General features: G+C 45.7%; 1 protein-coding gene across 7 annotated transcripts in view; it reads right to left on the bottom strand.

The window, feature by feature from the left end:
* Positions 1–20,469, bottom strand: part of FOXN3 (forkhead box N3) — a 405,750-nt gene that overhangs the window by 279,148 nt on the left and 106,133 nt on the right. The window lies entirely within an intron of this gene.

Below are 20,469 nucleotides of genomic sequence, written 5' to 3'. Positions count from 1 at the left end.
TGCACATTAAAAAGGTAACACACACACACACAGACAAGTCCTTTATATGCAATGAATACGTAGAAAAGCTGGTGAAATCCTCTAAACAAGGTCTGTAGTCTAGTTAATAGTATTGTACCAATGATGTACAATGGTGCTTTTAACGATGTACTAAAGTTATATAAGATGTTCTCACGGGGGAAGCCAGAAGAAGGATGCATGGGTCCTCGCTATGTTATTTTTGCAACTCCTGAGTCTAGGATTATTTCCAAATAAAAAGTTTCATAAAATAAACGAAACAAAAGAGGCAAGAAGTTTCAGGTACCAAATGATCAGCTGAGGTGAGGGGTTGCAGCCTCCCTTTTGCGACCCCATCATGTTCCCACCTGATACTCTCAGGTTAGGGATGATTCCAGCCTCGCTTTCTCTCTCCCTTCCCTCCCTCAGGTCTCAGCTGCGATGTCCTCCCCACTGAGGGTCTTCCCAGACCACCAGCACCACAGCCACTTTCCCCCAAGCTTATTTACTGCCTTCAGTGCATGGATCGTAATCAGAAATCTCTTGTCTGTTTGTCGCCTGTCTTTTCCCACCAAAAGGCAGATGCCACAGGACCTGGGACCTCAGCTGCGTGTTTACCACTTTGTCCCCAGTACCAGGGCATATCCTGGCCCACATTGCTTAAGAAATACTTTTAGATGAATAATGGATATGTTAATTAATAAAGTTATTAAATTAACTTTAATAAAGTTAAATTAGTAAACCAGTAAATTATTAAACCGATGCTGAGTGACGTTATTAGCCTTAAAGCCTTTCTAATAAAAATAGTAAGAACAACAAGCAAGTTCGTTACAAAATATAGCACTTGAACTATGGCTCGCTGGAAATGACTTGAAACATACAATGTGATGTCTGGAGTAGGTGCCGGAAGGAAGCAGACACCCCTAGAGCTGGAGTAATCAGAAAGGATGTCCAGTGAGCAACTGTCTGGATGGACATGGAAAGATGGATAGGTTTTTAAAAGAAGTCAAACTAGGAAGGGAGAAAAAAGGGTGCTTCAGAATTGAGAAGCAGCATGAAAGAAAACCTTAGTGGCATCCAGGCCCACATCTGTCCTTGTAGGAAGTTGGTGACCCGTCATGAGCAGTGCTGGGGTCAGGACGGTGACCGGGAGAGACAGACCCTGCCGGAGAGCTTCCACTTTAATCAGCTTTCTATCTGATAAAATAGTATCCGTAAACATCTACTTTTCTCATTAAGGAAGGCTTCCTGCTTGTATGGCAGGGAGTATAGAGACTGCCTCGATAGTTCTGAATTCTTACTAGCTGGAAGAATAGCCAGGAGGCTATTTAACATTGATTGGGGGAAGTAGGAACCCTTGTCCCTTTGGGGCAGACCCCTCCATTGTGGGGAGGGCCACTTTGGTGAGCTCTCCCGACCGTGCAGACAGAAGTCCAGTTCCTCCTCTTTCTTCCTTACAGGAAACACTGATATTGGAAAATTCATCCAAGATCAAATGCATCAGACTGGGATGTTAAGGAATCTGGCTAATGATGTCAAAAGCCATCTCATGAGTGATACACTCCTACCTAATTCCTTTTTTCTGTCATGCCCACCACCAAGCTGGACCAGGACTGCTGGAGGAGAAGAGACCTGGAAAGTTATCAGGAAATTCTAGGAGGGCAGGTTTAAAACTAAAAATTTGCATGCCACCCCTCATTTCAGAAGGCCACAGTTTGGGCAGTCTTGGAGCAACCAGTTCTTACCCATAACGGGTCTTCCTAGCCAAGTACGCTGGGTTCAAGCTATTCCCATAGACTTTGGTTCTTTTACAGCACAGAGTGTATTTCAACAAAGTCTTTAACCTACAGAAGTATCCTGAGGCCTCTTTATTCTAGCCTCAGCCACTGGGGCAGGGACATGGCATCACTGCTCTAGGGCCATAAGAAGTTGGGGCTCCGCTGATGGTTTTGCCGTGGATCAATGCCTCCGGCATCAGAGATGTGCAGGGGTGTGTGTCTCCCAGTCCACTGTCCCCAGCTGAGTGTAGTGCAGATGGAACAGATCCCAGTCTTCTCCAGATTCCATCAGCTGAGTAGGCATGGGGGCAGCAAAGAATAAGGAAGGATCATGGAAGGGAGAAGGGACTAAGGAAAGGTCACGTGTGGGGCTATGAGATGCCTCCATCTTCTTACCGTTCCCCAGGCTTGCCCCGTTTCCCAGACCCGGGGAGCTCCTATGCTAACTTGGAGTTTAGAGGCAGTTCAAGTGCCTACTCTTCTGGCACTCAGCCTTTCTCAAATCATGGCCAAGAGCTGCCATCCTCCCAGACCACTAAACGGCAATCCTGGTGCCACATACCCATGGCTACAGTGTCTGGATACCTTTCCAGCAACACCCGTTAAACTTGAGCGATTCCCCCTTCCCAGAAATCTTGCTGCGAAAGCTTCCTCTGCTTAGTTTATGAAGTGGGCTCCACCTTCTTGCCGAACCCTTCAGTAAGTTCAGCAAGATGGCCACACGAGGTGTGTTTTATACCACCGACTACACGCAAAAGGGGCTCCCCCGGGCTTCCCTGGTGGCGCAGCGGTTAAGAATCCGCCTGCCAATGCAGGGGACATGGGTTTGAGCCCTGGTCCGCGAAGATCCCACATACCGTGGAGCAACTAAGCCCGTGCGCCACAACTACTGAGCCTGCGCTCTGGAGCCCGCAAGCCACAACTACTGAAGCCCGCAGGCCTAGAGCCCGTGCTCCACAACAAGAGAAGCCACGGCAATGAGAAGCCCACGCACTACAACGAAGAGTAGTCCCCTCTCGCCGCAACTAGGGGAAAGCCTGTGCACAGCAACGAAGACCCAACGCAGCCAAAAATAAATATATAAATAAATAAATTTAAAGGAAAAAAAAAGGTGGCTCCCTGAAACTCACAGATTTAAGCATTGCAAAGACTGTGAAGGGTGATCTAACACTTCCAACCTAAGCTGTTTATCATTTCAGGCCCTGAGAGGTCACATTCCATTTACTCCTGTAGATTAAGATCTGTTGGTGCTACAGACTGGAGGACACTGGAGATGTCCCACTTAAATCTCAATCCAGGAGCTACCTAGATATGGTAGCCTTAGAGCATCATTCTGGATTGTTCCTAAGATTAGTTTTAAATGCTATTCCAGCTTTTAGGTTTTCATGCAGTGTTATTTTTACAGGCTGATTATAGGGGTAGAACGTTAGGGTGGTCCCCTTCTCATTTGCTTTATTCATTTTTATAAATTATACGCGCGCACACACGTTTCTACCGGCTGCCCCAACACGAGTCTCAGTGTGAACACCACTGAGCACTCAGGCAGGGAGAAGTCAGGGAGGAGTCAGCAAGCAGGGCCTACGCCTGCCCCGCCCCAAAGCCTCCCTAGTGCTCCAGCTTCTGGACCATCACCTCCACTTATTTTTCCTCCTCTTCATCTCTCTTCCTCTGTGTCTGCACCCCTCCCCCTTAATCACAACACAGTTCACTGAGGCATACAAGTCACTCTGCTTAAAGCAAACTGAGATGGGAATAACCGACACATTCAGCCCCCCCGGGGCAGCCATTCTGCTACCAAACACAACTTCGCCAAACCAAATGGAAACCCCACTCCTTTCTCCTCTTTCTCATCTCTCTTCCAATTGATGGCAAGCGTAGGGGTTATGTTTTTTGAATGACTTGCTTTCTGGTGCCTCTTGACTGCTCAGACAACTGATTTGCCCATGAGCACCAGCTCTATCCATGTTGGAAATGTTCCTGAGTCTTAATTAAGGGCCAGTACTAGGCACTTGGATCAGCAGGATGAATCAAGACCTAGCCCATCAGGAACCCACACCTAGTGAAGGACACAGCCTATAACAGCAATTACTCTACAGTGTGGTTAAGTGCTGGGATGCAGGTACAAACAGAATGTCATGAGGAACTGCAAGATACAAGGTCCCCCCCAGTTAAAGCAAATCCTTTAACATGAGATAAAAAATTTACAGGGGGCTTGGGGCAGCTGACCAAGAATCTTGACCCCCTTCCTTGGTTTTCTCGGTTCAGTGATTGTTCCAGTCACCACGTTGAGGCCCCGGGGCAGCAGCATGGTGGGGAGCACACTGTTCTCATCACTGACAACTAAGGCAGAGGCAAGGGGGGCACATCTGAATCTTCATCTAAAGAATGGGGAGAAAAACAATGATAGAGATGATCACAGGCACAAAATAAGAGTTGGTGCTCATTGTTGGTACATCACTGCTGGTGGTGGTAATAATCCCGAACTCAGAAGAATCCACCCAGGCTGGACCCTGCCGGGGCTCTCAAGCACAAGCAGCTGTATTCACTGGCCACGTCTCGCAGGGGCTCTCACCACCCCAGCCTCAGACACGACTCTCTGCCGGAGAAGAAAATGAGTGCTGGCCAAGCTAGACAACCAGCCTCCAGCAGAGAATGGTGTGATCCCAGTGCTGCACCTGTTCCAGGTATGTTTATCGCCGTCCACCACCATCTGCTCCAATTCTAAGCGCCTTGCGGGCAGAGAACATGGTGTCATTACATGTTACTTAAGTAACAGAGCTGTGTTCACGCTCAACAAATGCAATCAGGAGATTTCTAATCTGGCAGGGGCTCTCGGAAAGAGTTACGTCCAACCTTTTCATTTAAAAATACAGTTATTGGGACTTCCCTGGTGGCACAGTGGTTAAGAATCCACCTGCCAATGCAGGGGACACAGGTTCGATCCCTGGTCCAGGAAGATCCCACATGCCGCGGAGCAACTAAGCCCATGTGCCACAACTACTGAGCCCTCGTGCTGCAACTATTGAAGCCCACGCACCTAGAGCTCGTGCTCCGCAACTAGAGAAGCCACTGCAATGAGAAAACCGCACACTGCAATGAAGAGCAGCCCCCGCTCGCGCAACTAGAGAAAGCCCACGAGCAGCAATGAAGACCCAAGGCAGCCAAAAATTTAAAAATAAAAATACAATTATTTACTAGATAATTTCTAAATATAGAAAAATTTAAGGAAAATGTAAATGGCCCCTAGTCACACCACCTAAACAAACTAGGCCCATGTAAACCTTAAAAAATAAAACAGAAGTGCTAGATGCACCCTTGGGTTTTTTTTTTTTTTTTAAGACAAAACAGTACAGGAATGTGTACAAAGTTGCTTCCCTCCTACCTTGAACCCTCAGTCCTCCCTACCTTTATCTTGTGTAACCTGCCAAAAATAAGTATGAAAATATAAGCACATATATGCATGCACATATATGCATATACATATATACACATATATGACTTGATTCTTTTAACATAAATAGGACCTGAAACTTGCTTTTTTTTCCACTTAAAAAGTTGCTACGGTCTGAATGATTGTGTCTCCCCCAAATCCTAACATCCAATGTGATGGTATTAGTAGGTAAGGCCTTTGGGAAGTGATAAGGTCATGAGGATGGGGCCCTCATGAATGGGATTAGTGCCCTTATAAAAGAGACCCTGCAGAGCTCCCTAGCCCCTTCCATCAGGTGAGAATACAAGAAGTCTGCAAACCAGAAGAGGGTCCTCACTAGATACCTTGATCTTAGACTTCCAGCCTCCAGAGCTGTGAGAAATACATTTCTGTTGTTTATAAGCCACCCAGTCTGTGGGATTTTGCTACAGCAGCTTGAACAGACTAAGACAAAAGGCAGTGGACAGGGACCTCCCTGGTGGCGCAGTGGTTAAGAATCCGCCTGCCAATGCAGTGGTTAAAAATCCACCGCCAATGCAGGGAACGCAGGTTTGTTCCCAGGTCCAGGAAGATCCCACATGCCACAGAGCAACTAAGCCCCTGCGCCACAACTACTGAGCCCACCCACCTAGAGCCTGTGCTCTGCAACAAGAGAAGCCACCGCAATGAGAAGCCCACACACCGCAATGAAGAGTAGCCCCCCTCACCGCAACTAGAGAAAGCCAACGTGCAGCAATGAAGACCCAACCCAGCCAAAGATTAAAAAAAAATTTTAATAAATAAAAAAAAGGCAATGGACAAAGTTCTCAAACCAAAATACTTGCTTCGTACTCCCCACGCCAGGCTACTTTCTGATTATATTATGATCTTGAGCAGTTTATTTAACCTCAGTGTGCCTTGGCTTTTTCAAGTGTAAAACGGGAATAGGTGAGTCAATACACGTAAACTTCTCAGAATGTAGACGGCACTCAAAAAACATGTATTATTGTTACTTATTATATCTTTGCACCCCTCCCACGTTATCCTATTTAAATGCTGCCCAGTGTGCCAAGGATATACACTGGTCTACCAAGGATAAACACTTGTCTACCAAGGATAAACACTTATTCAGTCCCCAAGGGATGGGTATTGAGGTTGTATCTAATTTTTTGCTGTTGCTATTATGAACAATATCAATATTCCCATTCACCAGTTTTTGATACTTTGGTGAGTAGATCCATGGGATACATTCTTGAGGGTGAACTTGCTGGGTCAATGCTTTTGATAGATATTGCCAGATGCCCTTCCAAGATGCTCTACCAATGCATCCCCCCAGGAAAACAGAGAGAGGGTGTCTATTTCCCAACTCCAGCCCAGAATTGGATATTCTCAAATTTTTAAATACTTACCATACAAGTGACGAATGGTATCACATTTGTAGTTTTGATTTGAGCCTCTTTAAATTATGAGTGAGGTTGAGAACTCTTTAATTTACAGATGAGAAAAATAGACACCCAGTGTCCCCTAACTGGCTTAAGGTCTAATCCTGAGCTAGTTATACAGACAAGCCTGGACCAGATCTCGGCTCGGACCACCCTAAGGATGCCCTGACCCCCAGCACCAGGAGGAGAGGCTGACAACCAGTGGACAAACTTCTTCTTTCTCCCTGCCGGGCACACCAGCTGGGTAGGCAGGTGGCTCTCCGATGCCTGGGTTAGAGTGAGAGCCTCCCTCGGTACCCGCAATCCCAAGGCATGTGCTTCCCCTGCCTGACAGGGAAATCTCAGCCTCGTCCTCGGCCCAGGAAGCAGGGCTGTGGGGCCTCTCCGATTGGAGAGCTGCTGACTGCGGCTCGAATACAGAAGGCTTTGCCTCCAAACTGCCTGAGGTTCCAAGGTGTTTTTTCTCCTGTTCATGTCATATCAAATGTTGTTCCATCTGAGAGCAAAGTGGTTCGTGCTGTGATTGGACCTTCACATTCCTCTGTCTCCTTCTCTGTGGAACTGGACTTTATTAACTGGGAAAGAAAGCTCCTTGCAGTAGGGAAAGTATCTCTGGCCACATCCCACGGGCAGGGACAGGGCAGGTGTTCACGGAGCAACACAGGGGTGCGAGTACCCGGTCTAGGTGAGGGGCTCAGCTTCTGGGTCTCACTGGTGCTGTGACCTTGGGTGCTTCTCTCTAAGCCTCACCGTCCCCACCGGAACGACGGAAATGACACCGATACCTGCTTTGCCTACCCTGCAGGGTTGTTTCAAGTTAAGTAGATCATGTGGGTGACACTGCTTTGAAACTGTGAGACTCAACACAAATGGGGGATCTCGGTGAATGTCAACCAGCTGGTCGCCATCGGCTTCCAGGCCAGAATGTGCCTGTAGGAAGCAGCCATCCTCAGACATGGGGTGGGGTCTGCCCCTGCTCCCAGATATGCCTGAAGCCGTCCACCTCACACCAAGCACACCAGAACCAGGCTGATCGTCATGACACAGACTGAGTCGAGGCTTCACCTTGATTGTGCAAAAAAGCATTTCATAAGCATCTGTTTATGCACCCACTAAACTAGGTGTTCAGCAAAGAGAACAGCCAGTAACTTCATATCCCTTTGGCAAATTAGGAAGCACAGCTCCACTTGCTGGAATTTCTCAGCCAACTGACACTCATCGTACATTAGAATTAAAAACTAAACATGGCCATTTTGAAAGGAATCGTCCTACAGTTATTATATATTTCCATACTACTTTCTTCAAAAAAAAAAAAAAAAAGAGTTAAATACAGTCCAGCCTGTCTGCTTATCTCACTGCCACCTTCATCAACACTGATTATCCTTCTAAGTCTCGAATCATAAGAACCCGTTCTACCACTCCTAGCTTTGAGACCTTAGGCAAATTACCTCTCTGTGCCTAAGTTTTCTCGAAAATCAGACAACCACGTTAATTAGGAGCGTGGCTACATTAATAACACAAAACCAGCAAGGATCAACTTAAAGTTTAGTGCATGGATTTGGAGAAAGCTCTTTTGTTCTCTGAGATATGTTTTGTTTCTCCCTAACTCCTGGCTATATTCCAGAGAGCTGAATTTGCTGGCTCCGTGAGGCTATCTTGTGTAGATATAAATTCCTTTTGGGGACTTGGAGAACATAACTAAGGCCCTGATGGGGATTGTTACACCAACAACCCAAGCCCAAACCCAAGCGTTCAGTTCCAAAAGGGAGACTTAAAGCCAGCACCCTGGAACAGCAGGGCAGAGATGAATAGAAGACACAGAGAGCACGGAGGCAAGGACAACGGGAGCCTCCTTGAGCCTGGAGAGCGAGGAACAACTTCCTTACTGTTGGCTGTACGCACAGACCAATGCCCCAAACAAGCGAGCTTCGTCTTTGTAAGAAGAAACCTTCAGGGACTTCTCTGGTGGCGCAGTGGTTAAGAATCCACCTGCCAATGAAGGGGACACGGGTTCGAGCCCTGGTCCAGGAAGATCCCACATGCCGTGGAGCAACGAAGCCAGGGTGCCACAACTACTGAGCCTGCGCTCTAGAGCCCGCGAGCCACAACTACTGAGCCCACGTGCCACAACTACTGAAGCCTGTGCGTGCGCCTAGAGCCTGTGCTCTGCAACAAGAGAAGCCCGCGCGCTGCATCAAAGAGTAGCCCCTGCTCACCGCAACCAGAGAAAGCCGGCACGCAGCAACAAAGACCCAAAGCAGCCAAAAATAAATAAATAATTTTTTTAAAAAAAGAAGAAACCTTCAGATGCCCACTTAGGAAACTGAAATATACAGGATGAAATATAAAAGTGAACACCCAAGAGGGGGAAACCAAGCAAAATGGCTGCTCCAGAAGGTCGGTGTAGGAGGAGCTGAGAAGGGGCACAGGGTTGGCCAGGAAGGGGATGGCTGCGGGACTCCACAGATGGCCCACCTGCAAAACAAGCACACGGAATGCTTGCTTGAGTGGTTTATGTTGTATGTGAGATGGAGAGTTTGCGAGGCTAGAGTCCCGAGCCACTCCCTGGTTCAGTCTCTGGAGAGGACAATAATGAAGAGATGAAGCAACTCCATTTCAGGCGACTGGTCCATTTTTCTGAAGGATGTAAAGAATTCTCTCATAAGCTCTGCTCACTTGCTTCCACTGAGCTAGGTTTCTAGAGTTCTATCTATAATATTGAAGTTGTACATTATGGGCATCACACAGCTATTTATAAATATTTCAGCTCTCTCTCCTTCACGTACACAGTTATATAACATCTTCCCACCTTGTTGAAGTTAGGTGTGGCCGCATGACTAGCTCTGGCCAATAAAATGTGAGCGGAAGTTGGATGGCTTTAAGAGCCAGCACGTGCTTCACCATTTTCTCCTTTCCCTCCGCCTTGGTGACAGGGAATGTTCCATTGCCTCCATCCGGGACTGAGGTCAAGGATGCCTTGAAGCACAGTCCCTAGCCAACCTCAATAGATACGTAGGGTAAGCAAGAAATAAACCTTCATTGTTTTATGCCCCTGAGTTTTGGGGGCCATCTGTTAACCTATCACCTAGTCTACCCTGAGTGATACACACGTACCACTTAGCCACCAGAACATGACCTTCCTCTAAATCAGTAACTGGTTGTGTACCCAGAGAATTCGCAGTACTAGGAACCTAGCTGTTTATTACAGACGTAGACACAATTTTTAATTATGAGAAACCAAACTCCTTTCCAAAAGGTAAATTTTAAAACTAAGCTCTCAGGAATTCCCTGGCGGTCCAGTGTTCAGGACCTCGTGCGTTCATTGCCAAGGGCCCAGGTTCAATCCCTGGTCGGGGGAACTAAAATCCTACAAGCCATGTAGCACGGCCAAAAAATTAATTAATTAATTAAAAATTAAAAGAAATTAAATAAAACTAAGCTCTCAAACAATCCCCCAAACCCTCTAACTCCTTTCCTGAGCCCCAGTGTACACGTCCCCAGGTGCAAGGCCAGACATTAAAACCTGCTCCAAATGCATCATCTACCAGCAGAGGAGAAGGCAATCATCTTAGGAAACTCCACTTTCCAATGTGGAAGATTTCCCGCACGACATTCTTGATCAACACGTGAGTTCATCCTCCCAGACGTCAAGCTGGACTGGCCAAATGGGAACTCCTCTGTGGGCTCTCTTTCCCTGTTGAATCCAGAGTTTTAAAATGCAGTTCCTTGCAAATCTCCTGGTGGTCCAGTGGTTAGAACTCTGTGCTTCCACTGCAGGGGGGGGCGGATTCAATCCTTGGTGGAGGAACTAAGATCCCGCACGCCACACGCATGGCCAAAAAATAAAATAAAATAAAATGCAGCTCCTGGAACATCACTATGGGTTGACACCCCCCAGAGTCAGGTTCAACCCAATTTCTCATGCCTCCAAAGGCATATTTTAATTCACCACTTTATTTAATATATAAAACATGAATGAAGACAAAACTTGCAGTACTCTCCTACACTAAAAAAAAATCCACAAAGTTTTTCTACAGCAAACGTATCAAAATATACGTCTCACACAGTTGCAATGTAGTCCAGGTACACTGGCTAAGTTGCGACCAATGAAATCTTCCCATTTCTAAAGACCAGGACCAAAGACACAGCTTCTGTTTATATGAAGCCACTGATTCAATCATTTGGGGTCGGATTTATTGTTTTAGCCATCATTACCTTTTTCACTTATAAATCAGTATCAATCTAGTCATTTTAGTGACCAAAATAACTAGACCATGATCTAATTTCTTAGGTTGTTAAAATGACCAGATCAGAGTCACAGTGGGTGAATCAATAAAATGCCTGGAAATAAATATGAGGGGAAATGTATAGCCACCCCACTGGATGTCAAGGTCGAAAGGCCTCTGCCCACCACCCGTACCCGTGCCTCAAGCCTTGCAATTTATGTCTATATTCTGACCTCCCAGGGTGCCGGGGCCAACCTCTAAGAATCTCGATGTGCATTGCAGAACCACTCGGATGTAATAGTCAATTAAATTATTAATGAAAGAACTATACAAATAAAACATCATGCTCTTTTATGCAGTAATAATTATTATCATAAGCAATGCAAATTGAATAATAAGAATCATCAGGACAGTTCGGTGATAAGCTAACAATTTCTGGCAATCAGACCAAACATCTCTGCTCAAGCTGTTTAATAAAATAAATAGCAGGTTGTTGACATTTTTGTTCAGTTAAACACACACACATCCAGAGACTACTTATGTGTCCCGAGTAGAAGAGCTAAAAAAGAAGTGGAGACTGACTAATACAAAAGTGGAACCACTTACAACGGGGATCATTTAGATATCTCCACAAGAAATCAATGAATCCTATAAACTGTCCCAGAATCAAATGACATCATGTGCTCATTTATACACACATTGCATACACATATATTTACATATACATCTGCATTACATGAATATGCATATATATACAACATTATAAGAATCTTCTTATAATGTTTCAGGTACTTTCACGTGACGGATAAAGTTAAATGCCATAAGAATACTAGGCTGTCACTATTTAGAAGCATTTACCAAGCACCTAACTTCCTAGCACACAGGCACACACCACTTTGCAAAAAAACAAACCTTTTCCTTCTTTACCTTAGAGGACCCCCGATGCTGGAACCCTCTAGAAATCATGCAGTCTCAAACAGCATTGCCCAATCTTCTACCAGTTCACCGAAGACTGATTCAGAAGAGAAGCTGTCCTTTCACAGACCAAACTAACCACAGAGAAAGTCTATTAAATTCTAATTGGCAAGTCATTTGGACCTTCCAGTAGCAACTACAACCAATTTCCTGCCTCTTTTTGTGCATCTGGAAAAATACGTTTTCTATCTGAGGTAATGATATCCTCTGGTATTCAGAGGAAAAAAGTCAAAGGCAGTGAAGTCTCCTCAGCTTCCAGCAAGAAGAAAGAAATGCTAAAGAGTGAGCTGAACCTACCTGCCATCAGATGTGTTCATGTCACAAACAAACTCATCTTCTCCTAGGCTGGTTAAAAGTCCAACCATTCAGAGGCCACTTGACTGGGCTTGGGGGTGTGTTACGCCTTTTACAAAAGCGCCTTCCTCATGAGCTGCCATAATAACGAGACCAATTTAGATGCCATTCTCTTTCAAGGGGTATCAACTTCAAAACAGCTCTACCTCTTCAGACTCTGGGAGATGCCCCTGCTCTGAGTTGCAATTATTCCTTTGAACCTAACTCTATCCTAAAAGCCAAAAACCTCTCACCTGAGCTACGTGGCTACCACCACTGATGGAGCTACGAGACTTGAGCACAGTTCTGAGTTTGGGCTCAAAAGACTCGGTCCCTGGTTAACGCCCAAATATCCATTTGGGGAGTTCACATGCATATACCAGAGTGAGAGTAAAATAAACGTGGACACATAAATATGCCCACTACAGGGAAACGGCAACCAGGAGTAACAGTTCACCCTCTGCCTTTGCAGGGGGGATGGGGTCTGCCGATTTCCACCAGGAGACAAAGGTGTGGCTGTGTATTCTTAAGCCGGAGTGCTGTGGCCAGATGTCTGCTCATCGTTTCAAATGCCTTTCTTCTCTCCTCCCTAAAGCAGGAAGAAAGTCTTCATTGATGCTCTGTCTCTAGCGCTTGCTAATCTCCTGTTTAATAAGGAAGACAAGCCCCAGGCTGCGGACCTCCAGTAAACAGTAGTAGAAGCCAGTATGGAGGAGAGAGAGGGAGGTGAGAAGGGAACCAAGGAGAAGGGGCGAGAGAAGCCAAGTCAGGGAGGTTCCCAGATCGTGATTTTGCACCACAATAAAATTTCAAAAATAGTTTCGGAGAGGCGTAGGTTGCCAACTTTTTATTTTTCCAAGTAAAGAATACTGAACTCACTATCTTGAGTTTATTTTTCTCTTTGCCTTGGACTGGGGAAAAGTTCATCTTTGAACACTTATTTGTACATATCTGTTTGCTCCCCCCTCCTCCCCACACCCCATCAACTGTAAACTCAAGCAGCCCCCTCAGAATCTCTCTACCTTCCACACAGGAGGGCCCCTGGTGTCCAGGAACCACTGAAATAGACAGATTGGATCCCGAATCTGAGAATTATTACTTACTTTCTCATTTCACTTCACAATGTTTCACATTTCCTTATCTTCCTTCAGAGAATTTCTGTGAAACACTTTTTTTCTAAGGTGACATAACTATATGGCCATCTCAAAAAAAAAACAACACATTTTACATCGGATCCAATTCAACCCTTGATAAGAAAGCACTATGCATGCTTTTAATGGAAATGAATTCTAACAAAAGGGTGTATTCACACTTTCAGCCTAGGGGCCTGACCCACCAGGGCCAAGAACACATGTGCAAGGAATGTGAATGCCGTCTTTTGCAGGCAGACAGCAGAAGGAGCAAATGACCAAAGATTTCCATCCATTTATTTTGACACAAACCTACTCTTCCGCCAGCCAAGACGACGGTTCTGAAGGGAACCAACTTGCAGAGTCTGGACCCGAACCAGGGCTTTCAGCAAAAACTAAGGATTTAGACCAGCTTAATTTCTGAATTCTTGTAAAACAAAGACCATATATGTTAAAGTGGCCAGCTCAGGGCCTGTGTGCAAAAATCTCCCTCTTCCCTTGAGACGAGAGCTCTGTATCTGGCCTCTCTCTCCCTGGCAAACAGCTTGCAAAGGGCTTTCAAACATGAAGAACTCTTTGTTGAAAGAGCTCTCATATCTACCTTGTTATCTGCAGTACATAGGAACAACTGACTTAGAAGTCTTTTCAATTCATTCTCATTAAATAAAAGATGGATTTTCATCTCATTTCCAATTATCAGTCAGGAACATACATTCTTTTTTTCTGGCTGCATTGGGTCTTCGTTGCTGCGCTCGGGCTTTCTCTAGTTTCGTTGCGGTGCATGGGCTTATTGCAGTGGCTTCTCCTGTTGTGGAGCACGGGCTCCAGGTGCACGGGCTTCAGTAGTTGTGGCACGTGGGCTCAGTAGTTGTGGCGCACAGGCTTAGTTGCTCCGTGGCATGTGGGATCTTCCCGGACCAGGGCTCAAACCCATGTCCCCTGCATTGGCAGGCGGATTCAAACCACTGTGCCACCCGGGAACATACATTCTTAAGTAATGACAATTATAATCACTTTAAGAGCTGCCATAAAATGAGCGCTTACTGTCTGCCAAGCACTGTGCCAAGTATTTTACTTTTGTTTATTTATTTTTTTATTGATGTGTAGTCGACATACAACATTATGTTAGTTTCAGGTGTACAACATAGTGATCCCACAATCGAATACATTATGAAAGGATTACCACGACAAGTAAAACCATCTGTTCCCATGCAAAATTATTACAGTACTATTGACTCTATTCCTTATGCTGTACTTTACATTCCCAGGACTTATTGATTTTAGAGCTGGAAGTCTGCATCTCTTAATCCCCTTCACTCAACCCTCCTCCCCCTGTGCCAAACATTTTATAAGAATTATTTTATTTAATTCTCACGCCAACTCTATAAGTTAAATATCATTATCCCCCTTTTACAGATGGGGAAATGGAGGCTCAGATACCTTCCATTATTTTCTAGGAATACACAGCTCAGAAATCACACCCCAAGTCATTCAGCTGGAAAGAGGAGGGACAGAAATCTGAAACTCTGGCTGATATGCTAAGCCTAACATCCTCTGCCTCTCCCTGGCACCCTTGGGTCACTCACTACAAGCAGCCCTGCCAGAAGCCACAGCCTTTACAGTGCATGCACTTTAACTAGCACCGCTAAAAACGCAGGCCATCCCGTCTTTCCTAGAAGCCAGCGTTGTTTTCACTCTGCTTTCAAGTCCTGTTGAGGCTTTATGCCTGCTCTCTCAGGCCTTGGACCACCACAGCAGTCATTCAGTCCCATCAGACAAAGCCATTTCTCTCAGGAGAGCTGGTGTCATTCCACAATGGTTTATGAGGGACCAAAACTCTGATCTTGTTTTAAATAAAGCAAGCCCTCCAAAGTTCACAAATCTCTTTCATCTGCTTTAGTTTGTGATGACAACGAGACGAACGTTAGTGGGGAAGCTGTCCCCTCCCCCACCAATGTCTCGCTTTGTGACCTTCCTTGGAGGTTCTGCGGCCCCTCAGTTTCTCTACATACAGAAGACAAACTCTTACCTTCTTCACAAAAATGAGTGTGGCGACCAAGTGAGATAGTAAAAATACTTGGAGAAACAAAAAATTAAATGCCGTCTACAACCAAGGTGTTAATGTCATATCTTTTCCAAATAGTACAGGTTCTGGCAAATTCCACTGGGCATTTATGTACAAGGCCAAAGCACAGATCCAGAAACTCTCTCTGTTACATATATGGGGATTTCCATGTAATGAAATGTTTCTGGGAAACACCTTAGAGCCATAAGCAAACGTGCTAAGCGGGCAGCCATAGGAAAACTCCCCATAGGTCTATGAATCAGTCCCTGGGAGAGTTTTCTCTTTTGTTTATTAACATTTGGGCCCCATGTATGACTCCAGCATAACTTCCCTTGGCATTAAAGTAACCGGGAACTGAGATTAATTGCCCGATTTTAACTACATTTGGCCTCTTAGCACTTCATGTTGTTAAGTACCCTGCCTCTCAGGGCACGCTGACAACAAGTGATCTGTCGTCGGCTATTCTGAAAGGCTTTGGTGTCTGCACAGTTATGATCACTAAAATAAAGGGTTCTAGCCTTCTAAGAATCTAACACACACACTCTTTGTATGGCTTTACAAATGCCTCAACTAATGAGACCATCACAGGAACACATATTGAATTGAGTTTCTCGACTATTTACACACCCCCTAACCTGTCCAGCTGCCTCTGCCTCTTCTGGCCTCAGACTCCATTTTGAACATGGATTTCTGTTGTCCTTTCTGGAGTCTCTTATTTTCTCCACTGTATTCATTCAGAGGGGGGAAAAAAAAGACCTCATAAATGTCATTTCATATTCCAAGCAATTTGCTATAGGCAACTACACCATTACGTTGTACAAATAAATTTACATAAATCATTATTAGAATGTTTTATCTTAGCAAGATTATTTGGTTCCCAGAGCACACATTAAATGCATGCTTAAAGCAGAATATTTAAAAGTTATTCCTATATTGTTTATGAGATGGGATTAGAAATTTCCATCTAATTTTTCTTTCATAATGGAATTCCTTTAGTTTTCTTTGTACATCTAGAAACCACATGTATAATTGTCTGGGGGGTTTCTTGAAGCAAGCATTGCAATAGGTGCTTCTGATACATTTGGTCCATTTTTCAGAGACTATTCCCTTTGATTCCATGGGGTCAGTTCTGAACAGTGATTAGGAAGGCCAGGAACCAGGGAAATTAAAACCATCTCCTGAGTAGATGGGTTTTTGTCTGATATAATTCTTCAAGCAAACTGGTCGTTGGTTCTGGTTTGGCTTTTTTTTTTTTTTTTTTTTTTAATAAACAAACTTGTAAACAAACTTCCTGAAAATGGAGCTCAGTTTCTACTCACTGTTTAAGTTGGGAAGATGCCTGTTTGGATCAACTGCACAGCACATGGCAAGTCTTCACCGGCTGGAGTTCTACTCCACCCTAGATCTCAAAATAAAATCTTTTCTCCCTATATATAAAGGTGGTGCCCATTTTTAAAACGAGCTGCAGTTGTCAACATTAAGGAAGCAGGCAGAAAGGGACCAAGTGAAAGTCAGGAGCAGCGCTTGCCACCCTGAACCTGTTAACTGCTGGCTCCGGAGAACCCCTTCATGATTCCATGACTTGTCTTCTCATCGGGGTCAAAAAGGGCTGGACTCACCACTCAGAGCTGTACCCTTCTCCCCGTGTGCGGTCTGGGAACAGACTCCCAAGCCAGTGTCAGGGAAGGGGGGCCCCACGTGGTCAAGGGCACAATCCTCGTAAAGGATGAGTGAGGCAGTCACGTGCAAGAGCTGGAAAGAGCAAGAAAAAGCTGGGTTCAAAGCAAGCTGGTGCCACTCTCTAGCTGTGACCACAATTTAAACCTTTCTGCATCTGTTACCTCATCTTAAAATGACATTACTTGTACCTACTTTACAAGTTTGTTTGGGGAATTAAATGAAAAGAAGGCAGGCAGAAGCTGAGGACAGTGTGACCTCTGGAAGAGGCTCAATAAACAGTAGCTAACATTAATCTTCAAGGATGACCAGTGGGGTGAAGCTGGGGTGAGCATGTCATGTATTGTCCATACCAGCATATTTCCAGGTGTGAAAGGAAGGGCTGTATTATAATTCTGTTGGGTCAACTGGCAAATGCTAGGATGCTTCCAGGCACACTGGGGCACGTGTGACTATCCCAACTCCAGCCCATCACCATTCAAACCCGGTAAAGAAGTTAGGTAACGATTATATCTTGCATATTTTACAACTCGTTATACCTTTTAGAGATCTTTCATACATCTTTTTAAGCCTTTCATAAACTGTGTGAAAAAATGTAGGTCTGGGTTCATTACCCTTTAATCATGAGCAGACAAAAGCACAGATAAAAGTTTGGGCTTTCCCACAGTGCTACAGTGTTGCAGGGGCAGTGGGAACCCCAAACGTACCTCACGCTGCTCCCTACTTCCTACCCTCCCAGCAACGAGACAGGGTCATGTGACTAGTTCTGGCCAATGGACTGTGGATGTGGAATTGGTCTGAGTCACTTCCGGTCTAAGGCACCTAAGAATTGGTGTGTGTTCTCAACTCTTTTTCACATATTGAAGCAACCAGGAAGCCACAGTTTGAGACGTAGGTGTCACAGGATGGGGGAGGCAGCAAAGCCACACTCGTGCAATCCAACTCTGGGTGAGTGAGAAATACACTTTTATTGCACTAAACCCTGAGATTTGGAGTGTACTTTTTACCCTAGTATCCCACAGCCTGCCCTGGCTCAGCTAGCTAATACGATTAGAACCCGCATCTCCAACTTGCACCAGTTTTCACTCAACAGTATCAAAAATCCCCACCAGACTGGGAAAATGCTGCGAAGATTAAATGCCATAGCTTACTCATGGCAAACCTTCAATGCTTACTTGATTTAAAACAAAATGCTTTCTTGGTTTAAAACAAAATAGTTCACACCCAGTGCCAAGTAAAAAGAAGAAAGTTCCAAAATGCAGGCTATATTTTAATTTGGTGCTGATTTGTTCCAACATTTACGTTCACCTGAGAAGCCTGGATGCCTCCTTTTAAAGACGACCCTAATAATTAGATTCCTGAAATGAAATAGCCTCAGTGTCATATCTAGCTTTAACTGAAAGTTAAATAGATGAACAGAAAAATCCAACTAGACTAGGACCAATTCTCTATCTCAATCTAGAAAATGCCTCTCTTCCTCTCTTGCTTATTTAAATCCCACTCATCCTTCAATCCTATTTTCTTTATGAGGGAAAAAGTTCCACACCTCAAATTTTGCAAACACTTGTGTCAATCAATTGCCTAGGCCAGAGGATAGCACCTTTTTTTCTATAAAGGGTCAGAAAGCAAATACTTTATGGTTTCTGACGCACCTATTCAACTCTGCCCTTGTAGCGCAAAAGCTGGTATAGACAATCTGGAAATAAATAAACATGACTATGCTCCAGTAAAACTTAATTTAGCGACATTGAAATCTGAATTCTATATCATCTCTACGAGGCAAAATATACTATTCTTCTTTTAATTTTTTCCAGTCATTTTAAAATGTGAAAATCATCTCAGCTTGTCCACCCCAGACAAGCAGTGGGCCACGCCTGGCCGGCGGGCCGTAGTTGACCCACCCCAGGCTTAGAAGAGGCAGGGCAACGACAGATTAGGCAGTCGCTTGTGTGGGAGGGGAACACAAATACTGTTATTCTAGTTCTTCCACTTCCTGGTGGCTGGTGATCCAGGGCTCTGACTCCAGGAAGGCCTGAGCTCCTGGATGAGCCAGGCCTCAGTTCCAGAAGCACTGGTGCACGCTAAGGAAGGTGGTGTGTGGCCACGCAGACCTGATGGGCTGGGCGGGGGCCTCGGCCGGCGACCCTCACCAGCACCCTCAAGACCCAGGGCAGGAACGCCGCCACTGCTTTATCCAAAAGCGCTAGGTGTGGGCAGGATTTGCTGGGCCATTGCAAGATGAATCAGCACACTGGGCTCCCACCCCTGACTACGGCCCCAGCTTCAGCCTTGAGGCCCTCCCGGAATTCTGGTTTTCAGAACTCGTGATACACTCTTGGCATCAACGTACAAACTCACGTTCCTGGCTTCTTCTTCCTACCCTTCCATTCCACTTCTCAGCTCAGAATCACCCATTGTGAATCACCAGGGACTGACCTCACACAGCACCTGGTTCATCCCGGGGCCCTGTCAAGCCACACCCGCCAGGCAGAGTGCAGAGGGGAGGGGGGCAGGTATGTGAGGATAAACAATCAGGTAGAGAGGCAGAGGCCAGGTATGGGCAAGCCCAAGGAAGCAGAAGGCCAACCAGGTAGCCAAGCCAGGGCTGGGGCACCACAGACTAGGGTCCCCTGAAGGAAGCCGTCAGCCAAGGTGACTCTGTAACAGAGCAGGGAGCGTGTCCCCAGGGGAACCTTAAGGGACCCAGGCCCTGAGGAGGAGCCTGGCTCTGGCTGGGATAGAAGAGGCTCGGGGTCCTCCAAGCCCTGTGTGGTCCTCACTGGCTAGGCTCATGGCAGGCTCGTTCCCGCCTTCCGGGCCAGACCAGGCTGCTTCTCTTCCCTCTTGGCTGTGACCAAGCCCGCCTTCAGCCCTCCCTCTTCCATGAACTCTCCGATTATTTCAATCCCAATCCTCAAGGTCTCTTAATTCCCTGAACCAGAGAGCTACCATAGTGCACGGCTCCGGCCGGAAGCTGAGCGCCATCTGCCATTTTCTTATGAGTGAGTCGTGGCTCCTTTGCTAAGGTCTGAGCTGCATGAGGATGTATCTTATGTTTTTATACGTCTTATAGTTTTTTATCCCCATCTGCCCTGAGGACACATAACAGATACTCAATGATACTTATTAAACTCAATTAAAAGGTCCAACATTAGAAAGATTAATACAATTCAAAAGAAATATAGGGGCTTCCTTGGTGGCGCAGTGGTTGAGAGTCCGCCTGCCAATGCAGGAGACACGGGTTCGATCCCTGGTCCGGGAGGATCCCGCATGCCGCGGAGCAACTAAGCCCGTGCGCCACAATTACTGAGCCTGTGCCCTAGAGCCTTCGAACCACAGCTACTGAAGCCTGCGCGCCTAGAGCCCGTGCTCCACAACAACAGAAGCCACCGCAATGAGAACCCGCGCACAGCAACGAAGACCCAACACAGCCATAA

This window comes from Grampus griseus (assembly GCF_964374135.1).
Source record: "Grampus griseus genome assembly, chromosome: 2".
In the NCBI taxonomy this organism is placed as follows: domain Eukaryota; kingdom Metazoa; phylum Chordata; class Mammalia; order Artiodactyla; family Delphinidae; genus Grampus; species Grampus griseus.
Note: the sequence above shows the minus strand (reverse complement) of the source record. Positions and strands in the feature narration are given on the sequence as shown.